The 13,770-nt window shown below is 32.9% G+C and overlaps 1 protein-coding gene across 4 annotated transcripts in view; it reads left to right on the top strand.

Annotated features, from left to right (window-relative positions):
• LOC655424 (uncharacterized protein) overlaps window positions 1-13,770 on the top strand; it is a 141,405-nt gene that overhangs the window by 5,895 nt on the left and 121,740 nt on the right. The window lies entirely within an intron of this gene.

Below are 13,770 nucleotides of genomic sequence, written 5' to 3'. Positions count from 1 at the left end.
CGTGGGATGGAGGATTTATAAAATGGCACATTTCCATTCTAAACAGGGCTTTACCTTCCTTGGGAGGAAAAACAGACCGATCGTTCAGTGACGCACAATTAAATACTAAAAGCCCACCACCCAAACATTTATCTTATTAACTCTTTTGGGGGAAAATGCTTTAGATGTGGTTTAAATCGCGATTTTCGTGATCTAATGGCTTCATCCGGATTATTCGAGGTGGGGGCGGAAATACTAATTATAGACTGCCAAATTTAAAGTCGCATCTGTGTGACTACGACGATTTTTCGAAATTATTAGAATTATTTACTAATCGACAAATGTTATTTGACGTTTGTCTTATTACAAGTTATTTAGATTTTTGTTGTAATAATGTAATAGTAATTGAATCGAGAGAACGTCGATATTTTTCGTTATTTTTCTTTCCTGTTATGCTTCAAAAGCTTAGAAACAGTATTTCCTCCGTCAATATCTCGCAGGTAAATTAATTTGAATGTAAAATAATATTGAAATATTGTACCTCTAAAACAACCATTTTCTCCAAAAATAAATAAATTTCGCACACCTTTCTCAATATACAACGTGTCCGTTTTAAAATAGTTTTTTGAAAAAGTAAATAGTTTATCAGACTATTTCGGTAGAGCTGAGTGCCAATAAATTGATACCAGTGTATTTGAGCAAAAATTTTTCGAGGTGTAATTTATATTATAAACGGGGTAATGTAGTTGAAAGCGAGTGAACAAGAACTACGAAATTGTCAACTAATACTTCCAGTGCATTTAATTTAATTTTTGAATAAGAGATGTTTGTGTGAGGATGGAGTATAAAAGTTTTGTGATTTAAAAAGGCATTTTGCTCTTTATTAAGTCGCGTCTTAAATCTGCTACAATAATAACCCATATTATCCAGCACGCTTTAAATTTTCATAGGATAACAGCTTTAGTTGATTACTTATGCTTGATGCTTTTGTAGTATGGAGCGTTTCTGTAAATTCCATAGCTGCAGGCGTTCGAGCAAAATTATCCGTAAAATCAACGATATTAGATTAGAAGCGTCATAGTTAATTTTGTGTGGTAACAACGATCGCAACAACGCAGTTTTAAACTCTTTTTACGTTTTTATTGCAGCAAGTGAATGCAATTGTGTGCTTTCTGAATTCGGGATTGCTTTGTTTTAGAAGATATTTGATTAAACTGCAAGAGTCAAAGGGATTTAAAATTATTTCACGCAACATAAATATGTAATCTCGTTTCAATTTAAAACCTGGCTGTTTGATGTCCGCGAGTACTCATCGTTTTATTTTGGTCTCTGTACCAAACAAGCCGTTTTTGATTTGAAATCGATATTTTCGCGCTTTGTGGAATATATAGGTCGAATAATTTGATAATATAGTTGTAAGAAAGTGAAGCGATTTGTTAACGCTTTGGTTCTGATTAGGGATGTTATTTCAGTTTGAGATTGCGAACAGTGCCATAAGTTTCGGTTAATTTAACAACAAACACCATCCACATTATGCAGTTAGCAGTTATTAGAATAGTTGTTAGTTTGTTCCGAGATGTTTGCTGGTATTGTACTTCACCCATCTGGCGAAGACAACCGCCCCTCTGCCACTGTCTAATTATAAACGCACATCCGCTCTCTGCCTTTCAAAAACAGACGTCTCGGTACACGATGTAAAGTTTCAATTTCACAAGACAGCTACTACAAACCAGTAAACTTCATATGTTACTTTTCAGCGGGATTATATTTTATAGACTTCAGAAGATTAAATTAATTTGATCCCTCGTTATGTTCGCAGGGTGTGACTGAATTTCCTGGAGCGTGTAGCCAGATTTATATTAAACTTTGCTATACAAATATTAAGCTGAATTTTATTTTCTATTACAAAGGCTTCGAGATTGGCTTATTTTCACTCGTTAGTCTGAAGCCTTTTATACAACTTAATCAACAGCTTCTAACTACTTTAGAACAAAGAGATGGAGCTGAATTTAGAAAAGAAGACTAACTTTCAAGAAACAAATAGAAATTTATTTTGCGTATTTTAAATGGCAACCTCTACTCATTTTTATATCATTCGTAATAACCATGAGAAAAACTATTATGTTGACGTCATACTTTTTTGGGACACTCAAAAGTCCAACTTTACTAAAAACTGAGCTACAGAAGACGGGAGCTGAGCTTGGCCACTCTGTATATCACCAAAATATTTTTTTATTTTCCTGTGTGTTTTAAACTGAAGTTTACATTTAATTTACTTTTCCGACGCCACTGCATTTGTTTAATATTTTTACGATGAAAAATATATTTTGTGTTTTAGACAATAGACAGTATACTGTTCGCCCTTTGTTAAACTGTGCAGTCGATACTTGTTCTTGTAAGGCAACACCTTTTAATATCAAACAACAGAAGCAACTTGTAAACGTGCTTATTGTGTTTCTTTGAATATAAATACCCAAACAAAACGTGCAATTTTACCAAATTAACCTACTTTGCAATTGTATCACAGATGCATACGACAATTTCGAAATTAGGTGCATCACCAGAGAACTTTTTTAATTAAAGCAAAGCTTTTTGATATTTGTATGCGTCTCAAAGCTTCAAATCTCAATGGGGTTGGAAGATAGATCGTATACAGCCAACAAAACCACGGTCTCTCTAGTCATGCTGTGTGTGATTTGCGATTGCACTCGATGCCGACATCAACGGGTTAAAAAACCTTATAATGCCAACAACAGCACTAACAACAGCGCTTTGTTTATTTGGGCGACTAGCGGGGTGTTTCAAACCGTGAAAGTTACTGTACCATACTTCCTACGTCGAGCAGAGACTAGGACTACATATCGCAAATACAGAGCGTGTTTAATCACATCTTTGGGTTTCACTGGCGGACCTAATTATAAATTGAATGCCAAACATGTGGTTAAGAACATAATTCAAGGTTTTGAGTTTATAGATTTTTTTTTATATTCCTCTTTGTTTTTAATTTTATTCAGAAGTCGGTTTAAACTTGTTTCTAATTTCGTTTTATTGGCAATTTAGTAAATCAAAGTAACGTTTTGATAGGAAGTTTTTCAACATAAGTAAATTTTTAGCTCGAAATAATGTAATTTTTGTTATTATTTGGATAATAATTTAGATTGGCTTCAAATTTTGCACTCAAAAACCATTCTAAACAGGCCAACGTTAATTTCGATCCAATTTAGACATTTTGCAGAAAACGTGTTTTTTTTCAGAAACAAGATAACCAACATGTGAAAATAAACACATCTTCAAACTTATTTGAGATTTTTTTCACAGTTTTAGCGAAAAAAAAAAATTCTGAAAAACGTGCTGACATTCCCGAAAAAGGCAATAGCAGTTTTGATCTTTACTAGTAATTTTTCCGTCTAATTGAGCAAGTTTTTCCAAGAAAAGTGTGTTACTTTAAAGTGCTTAAGTGTTTGAAAACGCGGAGGCGAAAATAGCAACTTTTAATTGATTACCTACTTGTTTTTTCTAATTTTTGAGAGAAACATCGAAAAATAATTAGTTTTTTATTTTTTAAACGAAAAATAAATATTGGGTTTAAGCTCAAAATCACGTAATTTTTGCTTTTTGTCAATCAGGTCTTAATATCACAACAATATAATTATAAATCTAACAAATAAGGTCGAAGTAATGTTATTTTTGGCTTATTTCAAATGCAAGTAATAATTAAAAAAAGTAACAATTTAAAAAAAACACAAATAGCGATTTTGAACAATTTAGTTTCGTTCGTTGTGTTTTGTTTTTTATGAAGAATATGGAAAAATATTAATCTTGTCCATACTTATATCGAGTTTTAAGTGAACTAGATCCAAATAGAATTTTAATTGGAAATGTCAACTGTATTCCAAAGTTTCGCAAAGTAAATAAGTTATTATATCGAAAAAGGTAATTTTTGGAAATAACTGGATGATTTTTGGTCGGTTTTTTTGTGTGCTTTTGATAATTATTTAGACATTTAGAAACAGCTGAAAAAAAATGGAAATAGTTTTGTAAATCTGATTAGCTCTCTACTTAGTTTTGAGCTCACGAACCGCTAGTGCTATTTAATTAATTAAATTGAATGCATAAATAATAATAATCTAATAATTTTGATATTTTTTCAATAAGTTCTTGCAATTTTTGAAGTAGTTAATGGCATTGTTTCACCCAGTATATGGTGGTGGGCGGTAGCAAGCAAGTAAGTTCCCAATAATGAAATGAGCTCGGCACATCACTGAATGGATTGTTTCAGTTGTCTATTGTCTGTTAGAAACGTCATTCAAAGCGTTGCAGGGCCGGCAGTGAAAAATGGAGATCTAGAACAGAGAATAGCGGAATTATGACAAGGACTAGAAAAATGACGTTACACCGACTAACTGAAATCTGAGCCTCATTATAATAATTAAAGACTATAAAAAGGCCATAACTATTATTGTCGCAGACATTTTCATCCAGCGAATAAAAAGAGATCAGCTCGAAGCCGGCGAATGTTTCGTTTTATATGCGCCATCATATATATTTTTCCCCTAAATGTTTAATTTTTGTCATCCTCTTCTCCCATCCGCCATCCATTTATCACATTCCTGCGATGTTTTTAATTTTCTCTCCTGTCTCCATCCATAAAGCAACAAGGTTATATAGTTTCAAATTTCGAGCACTTGTGGGTTCCTCAAGTCGCAAGCTCTAATTCTTTCGTTTAACGGCGCATTGTGTGAATAATCAGAAGACAGAAGCTACTTAGAGTTGAGAGTTGTGCCCGTACCTGGTATAATAAGCGCTTTGAACTGTTATTATGGTCGATAACAACCGTTAACTTTGACAAAAACAAACTCTGAACTGACTACACCACCCTTAAATTTATTGTCACGCATATAACTGCGCTTGCTGCTTGAAAGGTAACGCTTTATCTCTTGACGGATTTAGAATTTATGGGAATTTATTTGTTCCCCAAACACCATTTGAATTCTGTTTACGCATCAAGAACACACACAAAATAATGACGGAAAGAATCCGGTGCGGGGTTTAATCCATCGGAAAACAGCCATTTTAGAACAAAAACTTTTGTTTGCTCAGCTAGTCAGCCACTCATTTGATCGAGATTTCTACCAACCAATCCGTTCTGGAGCAGAAGTAGTAAACAGCCAAGGGTAAAAACTTCATTTGCATTTTATTGCGCAAATAGGAGCAGCGGTTACCGATTTTTTCCCAAATAAAAGTGTGAGTGTCTAATTCGGCAACCGGTTCAATATTGCCCTCAAGATTAACATGCTAAGACCGTGTTGATCTTTATTATGACTAGGTACTTATTAATTACTAGATTGATCTAAAGCTAATGTTTACATCCTTACAGAGGTTGATTGACTTCATAATAATGCATATTCAGAGTGAACCTGAAGCGCAACAGAGCCAATATTATGTTAACCTATTGTATTATATTATGTGGCTTCTAATTTAAATAGCAGTTTCACAAACACAATAACATCGAATATTGGACGCCACCGCAAGATTTCGGGAAATATTTTTCGAAATTGAAAGCTGATTCAAGTCGCAAACACGCTGAATCTGGAATTGGAAACTTTCTAGTTTAATTGTGCAAGCAAATGATTTATGTTTGTCTTGTTGCAATTTAATTAAGCCCAGACAGCTGATTCAAAACTTGATTTTTTTTCGTCCTACAATTGAATCACACAATCGTTACTTTGTGAAAATTGACACTAACATGAATTGGAATATCTTGAAATAAATTCTACTCGGCAGACGTCAAAAAACAATAAGGATATTTTTTCAACCACAAATCCCAAATCTTCAGGTTTGTGCACGGTATTAGAGGGTCGTTAAAGTTACATCGATTTCGTATTTGAAACAAAAAACCACTCGCTTTATGATCTGGAAGCTGGATCTCATTATTATTACAGTGTTTCAGTAAATATTTGTAATGTAGGGGAATATTTTTTATGTGTTTTTATAAGTAATTGGACTCATAAAGGCAACAGTAATTTGTTTTATGGATATTTGTCTTTCTTTTCATTTTACGAAAGCTCGAAGGCAGGAAATACAATATTGTTTTTTCATTTTTTAGATTAAAAATTTAATTAAACAACACTATAATGCTTACTTATTGCCTTTCAAAGTGGGCATTCGTATTTCATGCATATTTAAATTCAAAGAGTTCTTATCTCTCGGCTGTTTGACCCAAACCAATATCATTAATAAACTATTAAGTGCAAACGTTGGGAACCGTAACTTTGCCGAAACCACACCTTTTTAACTTTTGATTTCTTCTATAAATCATTAAGTGTTGCTTTCTGTGCTTCCAAAGTTTTGTGTCCTTAGCAAATTTTCCCGAAGATTCGGAACGCAATCGAAATTAACTGACTTGAATAGAATTCAACGGCAGAAAAATGCATTTTTTCAGATTAAAAATGTAATCAGTTGCCTAATAATTACCAACTAATAGGATGTTATACGCTCGTATTAAGCTCGGACTGCAAAATTTCCATTTCAGCTATGCATTTACGTATATTATTATTGCAAATTCCGACCACATATCCATTCCATATGCATTTAACATGTTGGTAATGTTACAAGTTGCAAATATTTCAAGTTTCACTCAACATACGATATATTTATATAATTAGAGACTGGATTTTTTTATTAAAATGAGAATTCTGGAGATCTAATAAAAGAGTGATAAACTAAAAAAATTTAGTAAGAACATTAGAAAATTGAAAAACTGAAATTATAGGTTTTTGAAACAACGAAAAATTGAAAAATTTTGGAAATGAATATGGTGTATATAAAAAGCTGAAATACTGGAACCTGAGAAACAAAAAATCATTAGATGTAAAATAATATAACTATAAAATTGAAAAATTTGATGTAATGATTTTATTTATTTATTTCGAGTTTTAAGAAAAAAAATTGCGTGTTAAGTTTCCTAGAATGAGGTTTCTATTTATAATAAATGAAATGAACATATACACAGTGCAGGAAGTTTAAGTTGTGTTGCTGCTAAAAAATATGTAAATAATAGCAGCCCATAACAGCATTATTTGGTTACAGGTAAGCCGAAGTTAAAATATCTAATTTCAAAGCGAGTGACGTTTCTTGTGCAGAATTTGCGCTAATTAAAGTTGGGCTAACTAAAGTATTGCCGTCTTAGATTGGCACTTAATATCGGCGTGGGTGTTGGTAAGTGGTATTGGACAGTTAAATGTGCAACCCTTCGTCGCATCTCAGCCAGACGTAATTAAAAGTGATTGCGCTTCTGGGTTAAACGTGGTTTAAAAGCGGAGCGTAACGTCCACGTTGATAATCAACCACCGTTTCATGTTCCGTATTCCTCCCCAAGTGGCCAAAATTATCAATTCAGAACACAACAAACAATGCCCTCATACGAAGATAAATGCCTCGGCCGGATGATGCCGAGAGTTGCATAAAACCAATTAGACATGCAAATGTGTATAGGTAAAGTTATTACGGCGTGGTACGGGACTACATAATAAGATAAATTCAATCGAACTTTCCGCGGAAAATGACTTATGGCGCATTTTCCGCTCCCCACAGGTAACTGCCTAATAAACTTCAGTGGAACTTTAGAGTTAGACAAAATGAGACCCATTTCTATTTACACTCTTGAGAAATTGTATTGTAATAAAATTTTATATTGTGCCGTATGCGTTGCAAACGAAACGAGAGAATCTATTTAAAACCAAATTTGCAAAAGTTTATGGGCCCTGAACTGAATTTGTGCTCTCGTGCAATTTACACAGCGTTTATGGAGAGACCGTCGCTCTTTCCGAAACCGCTATTCCTAATTTTGTTTCTCGGCGAAATTAACGACCATCAATCAAAACGGTAACCTAACTGAATCACGACTATCTAGCTTTTCCACAACGTTTTCACTTCTCGAAATGCAACCACTCGTTATTTCACTTTCAAATGCAAAGGCTGGAACTTTGTCAATTTGCATAGAGTTATTATCCTCACCTACATAATATTTCACCTTGCATTGTTTGCAATTTTATTTTCTCCCGTGATTGTTTTATTCAATACTGCAAAAATCTTGAAAATTGACTTTAATCTGATGCTACATGTGGTGGTGATCCTCATTTCATATTTCCAAGCCCATTCTCTTGGCTAACCCTCGTTATATTCCAGCGGAATGCCATATTAGGATAAGCAAATAGTGGTGTTATTCTGCGAATGGTTAACGTTTACCTGCTAAACCAGCAGTACAACTGTTTGATTAAAATTTAAACTATAATTTGCCATCAGAAAATCTTTTGGCGTATGTAACTCGTTACTTATAAATTGGACGTTTATTTTTAACACATTTTTTAATTGTTACTGCAACTTTTAAACGTTTTAATTTTATAATTTATTTGCTATGATGCCTTGGATGAGTTTAGTTAAAAGTTAGATATCTTTCTAAAGCTTAACTGAATAATTATTATTTTTTCTAATTTTTTGGTGAGTAAACGATAAAATCTTTGCTTGGAATTTGTGTGATCGTAAATATTGCCTATTATTAAAAAATCTCTCTCTCTAATTTAGAAATTTTCAATTTATTTGTTTATTATAAAAGACAACATAATGCTAGTTTGTGGTGTAAACGATCTTATTCAGATAAATTGGTAAAGAATAAAAGATATTTTTAAATACATTGCTATTGTCTTTGCCTATAACTATTATGACGCACTTCTCTTTCACAAAAATCGACGATCTTTGAAAACTTAAGGTCTAAAAGGCACATCATTTCTTTACTTTGTCCAGTGTTCTTATTAGTTTTTTCTTCTATAATAATTAGCAATTATTTATTTGTTACAGATACTATGGTAAAAATTTGTAAATTAATAAAAATAAAGATGCCTAATCCTGAAAGTACTTTTTTGGCTAAGCATTTTTACTTTTACCTGTAACATAAAAGTTAGCACTTTTGTGACATTTGATTAATTAAACAGGGCAGTTGAGAGAGATTTTTTAAAGGTGTTAATTTTTATTATTTTTTATACCTATTAATACAGTGCATTAATTTTTATAAATTTTGACATATTATGTGAATTACCCTGATATTCTGTATAACTTATTTTAATGTTTAAGACACAATTAATTAAAAATAGTTTCTATATTCTAGTAAAAATAATAAAAAACAGTCAATAATCCTACTTTAATTTGACGTAAAACCTATTTGAAAATTGTTTCAATTAATGTCAAAGCGAAACGGGTGAAATGAGCTGCATCTCATATTTTAATTAAGTAATTTAATTTACTATCAGTTCTGAAAATCAATAAACTAAATAGAAGTACCTAAGTTAGTAGAAACATAATATAAACAGAATTGCGATTTTTTAGCAAGTGTTTGATTTTAGAAGAAACTAACAGCTTGTACGGTAAAGTTATTGTAGTATTGTTTTTTCAAAACATTTGTATTTTACTTAAAAGTTACTTGTTACATGAAAATTATTATTTTGCAAGTTTATTCGGTTTGATTATAAATATTATAATGAAACGCATCAAATGCGGATGATTTAAACCTCTACTAGTGTAAAGCCCATAAACGATATACTTTAGTTCTTAACTTGGGTCTACACAAGATTGTGGCTATATAGGAATAAATGAAGGATTTTGAGCGCAAAACACAATACACGTCTGTAGATAATTGCGATTAAAGTGAATACCCACAATATTATTGTGCCAACTTCTGTTGTTAATTCTCGCTTCAATGGCAAGTAGTTCGCAATGTAAGCGGGATTATAAAATACATGATTCTAGTTTTCTAGCCACAAATTAACGAACATATTGCTCCGAACAAAGCGAACGAAAATATAATTTTAGCAACATAAAAACTCGTCTATTTTGTAATCAACGCTACGTACGCAGAATACACTTTGGGCCTTAAACGCATATCTTGTAAATTCATAATTAGTGTGAGTTATTGTGGTGCTTTATTCCTTTGGAATAATGAGGAAGGGTTACCGCGTCGTTCTTTATCCCAAGAGATAGTCCCTTCATTGTCCCTTTTGATTTGTACTCGGGACGCTATTGATCCTGTATCCGGGAAATAAATTAAAATATTTCGACTCGTCTGTGTACCTTTAATGAAAATTTCATTCATTGCTGTTACAACAGTTTGAATCTCCCCATAAGTGTAGAAACAAAGTAATTAACAAAGAGGAAGTACATGTTTTACACACTGACTAATTTTTGGTCATGCTTCTGTCCCACCTCAAAATTAAAGCATGAGTGGTACACCTAATGGGGCTCATTAGTTACGACCGGAAATATCGAAGGCTTGTTTGTGACACACCGCCTTTTCTTCAATTAATTCCACCGGCAAATGCTGACCCAGAAAAGAAACTCATGTCAACTATTAAATTCTAATAATTTTACACAGGCCTGACCGGTGTTTGCTTTGGATTAATTTTCTTTGCAAATATTTGGGGTTTGAACAGGTTAATGCGCCGCCATAGATTTGATGATTTGTCAGTTTTGAATCAATGCAAATCCGAATCCATAACTCACAGAATTTCCACGTTATAAATTATATTACATTTGCTGATCTACGAATGAAAGGATCGCTCAGGCACGTGATGTATTTAAATGATTCCAACGGTGTATAGATTAATATTCACCGTTTTTTCTTGCAGTTGTATTGAAATCGAGGTCAATTATGCAGTTTTATGGAAATTCCGATTTTTGCTTACGATTTCCAGTTTTACTGTATCTTCGTTCTGCTCATTCTCTGTTTGTAAATTTCATTGTGTGTAAACGAAAATTTCCCGTCCTCTATAACAAAAAGCAATTTAGAGAGCTTTACACCTTGTTATTTCAAAGTATGGCCTTACTTTCGCATTTTCTCTTTGTACAAACCACTGCCGAGTGCTATTTCCGACAATTTAGCGTAAATGTTAAAATACCGAAAAAACCATTATGGACGAAATGCTGCTCGGAAAGATTTTAACAAAACCTTAGGGTACGTTTGGAACGGCTCTTAAACGCTTTTTGTGTTTATTACGAGATCAGAAATTGCCCACATTTTGGTTGACTACCGTCCAGAATTAAATGCGTTTAAAAATTGTGTATAAATTGGTTGCATTATTGCAGTTATTAATCTACATAACTCTATGCAGTAGCAAATATTTGCTGGCCCTACTAATTATGTGTATGAAATCATATAGTTCAATTTTCCACGGGTTTATGTATTATAATGTGTATTACTATTACAATTTTTGCAGTTTCCTGAACGTTTTCCTTATCCCTTTACACATACTTAGAGCGGCGTCTAAGATCAAACTCCGTATTAAATAAAACGTAATTGAAGTAGCTCATGACTGTAATAAAATTTCATTTTAATCATATCATGTCATAACGTAATGAAAATATAATATAATTTAAATATGCGCATGAAAAAGCTTTGTTCTAAACCTTTATTTAAAAGGTGCTAGTTTATCGCCATAAATTAAAAAATTTCTGACATTGTTATTGAAACCTGCTGAAGTTATAAAATTGGATAAATGGGGTTTGTGCTAGAGATAGGACGGAACTCTGGAGGCAAATTTGATATTTATCTTTTATCTCCGTTTACCTGTTTGTGAGAGGTTGCAAAGTTATGAATTAGTTGGGTTGAGTATTGTGTTTTGAATTAAAGTTTCTTAGGAATCTGTACAATCTGTTGTCCTTTCGATTTTTTTTCTTAAATAAAACAGTATTTTTCTAACACGCAACAAGGAGTTTTTCTGACAAAAATGCTTTGGTTTAGCGAAATTTTATTAAAAAATAAAAAATCGACCAACGTTTGTATTTTTCAAGCATGTAAGCACGTTTTACAAAAATCAAGCTTAAATTTAACTAGCTAGAAATGCAATTATTTTGCGAAAGAATGTCAAAAATAGCCGAAAAACAGCTAATTTAAAAATACATTTATTATAACATGATTCCTCCGTTATAAACAAGAATTATTTTCTACAGTGGATAGGCAAAATTAGCAATAGAGAAGGCAACATATACAATGGGAATGAAACATTTGTAAGTCCAACAAATCCAGGTAATTTGTCACATGTTTTAAATGTTTCCGCAGGGTACAATAACTTATCCTTATTCCTACAATAAGGCAGGAGGCGTTTCAGGAATCGAAAATTTGTGAATTAGTAGCCAAGTTAGAAATTAAACAAATTATCGAACATGACTACTGTTTATTTAAATATTTATGCTGGATGTGCTATTAAATGAAAAACAAATTCCATTACAATTCTACATCGCCCCGAGTCAATTTTTTGCCCTGTCCGAAAATTGTAGCGAGAGATTTCTAATGTGAGTGCTACGTGTTCTGAATTTCACTGGACAGTTCTGTTCTTTTTTAAAGTAGGAAGAAGTGGTGTTAAACAAACATCAAATCTAAGTTTTCAAATTAGGATTTGTGGTTTTTCCATGTTTTCCTCGAGTGTTTCTTCTAAATAGGAATAGTCGAAGTAGTTGTTGTTTTGTGGGGTTAATTATCTGCGAAGCCGTAAACATTTACGAAGGTGGTGTTTCTCCGTTGAGAGAACTCTATGCCTGTGTGAACAGCGCCAATTTCCCCAATTCCCAAATGTCCGGAGTGTTTCCGGTCCTCCCATTTCTATTAGCGCCTCAAGACTCCAATAATACTCTCCGTTTCTATGTATCTTGTATACCATTAAGGAAGCATTACACACTGCAAACCCAATTTTTCCTAACACTAGCACCTTGTAATGAGTTTAGAAACAAAAATACAAAAGCACAGATTTGACAAAAATTGATGGTGACTGTTATTAGTGACTTTTTGCACATAAAGAAGAAAAAAAACGAGCGAGTAATGACTTTCTTCGAGCTCCACGTCGTAAAAATGATCATGTAGAGCACCATATAGATAAAAACGTTTAAATTTCAAGTCGTTGTAACTTTCTTCAGACACTGTATTGTGCTTATCGATTCAAGTGAATGTTTAAGCGAAAAAAAAAATAATAAAAGATCACGTTTTGTCCTACATCGTGTCTAATTGGGTCATCCTGATATCCAGCAAATGGAAACTAGAACTCTGAATTGTAGCTGCGCTGAAAGTCTTTCTAGCTCTACCAAAGGATTCGTGAATAAAGCGTTTTACAACAACGCTAGGAATTTTTTCCATTATTTAAGCTGGATTTGTTAATTAGTCGCCTTCTCCAAATAGTCAATTCATAGTTAATTAAGATAAATTCGTTTCACATTTACCTCGTACAAGCTCAATCTAACAAGAATATGGCAGGTTTAATCGGATTTTCCGACTTTTAACAAGAAGTGAAATTACATTTGATACAGCAGGCGTAATTAATAATAATACAGTTAAAAGTATCACAAAACTGAATTGAGGGTCGTGTTATTTACGAAAAAGAAGCGTTGAAGCTGGAGCTTTTAATGCTTATAGCACATTTGGTGGTTTGTTGACGTGCAAGATAATCTAATCGAAGGGACCAACCAATTAAAATTTCTTTTGCCTGAAAAATGTGGATTACGTGCTTGCAATATTGTCACCAGCGTGGAAACCAGGATTAGTTGTGCAATCCTGGATTAGCTTTGAGCAAGTAACGCAGTAATTATTGCTTTTGAACAACTATGTATTTATAATAATTAATGGTAACTGAACTTTCCAGTCCTCTAGCTCCAAACTTTGTTGCTGGTAGTTGTAGCTACACAGTTGCATAGTTGTACAATTTAAATGAACTGGTGGATTATTTTTTATGCGACAGCCCTTTATTCTGAAGTGGT

Source organism: Tribolium castaneum, chromosome 1, assembly GCF_031307605.1.
Source record: "Tribolium castaneum strain GA2 chromosome 1, icTriCast1.1, whole genome shotgun sequence".
In the NCBI taxonomy this organism is placed as follows: domain Eukaryota; kingdom Metazoa; phylum Arthropoda; class Insecta; order Coleoptera; family Tenebrionidae; genus Tribolium; species Tribolium castaneum.
This window is presented reverse-complemented; position numbering and strand designations above follow the sequence as displayed.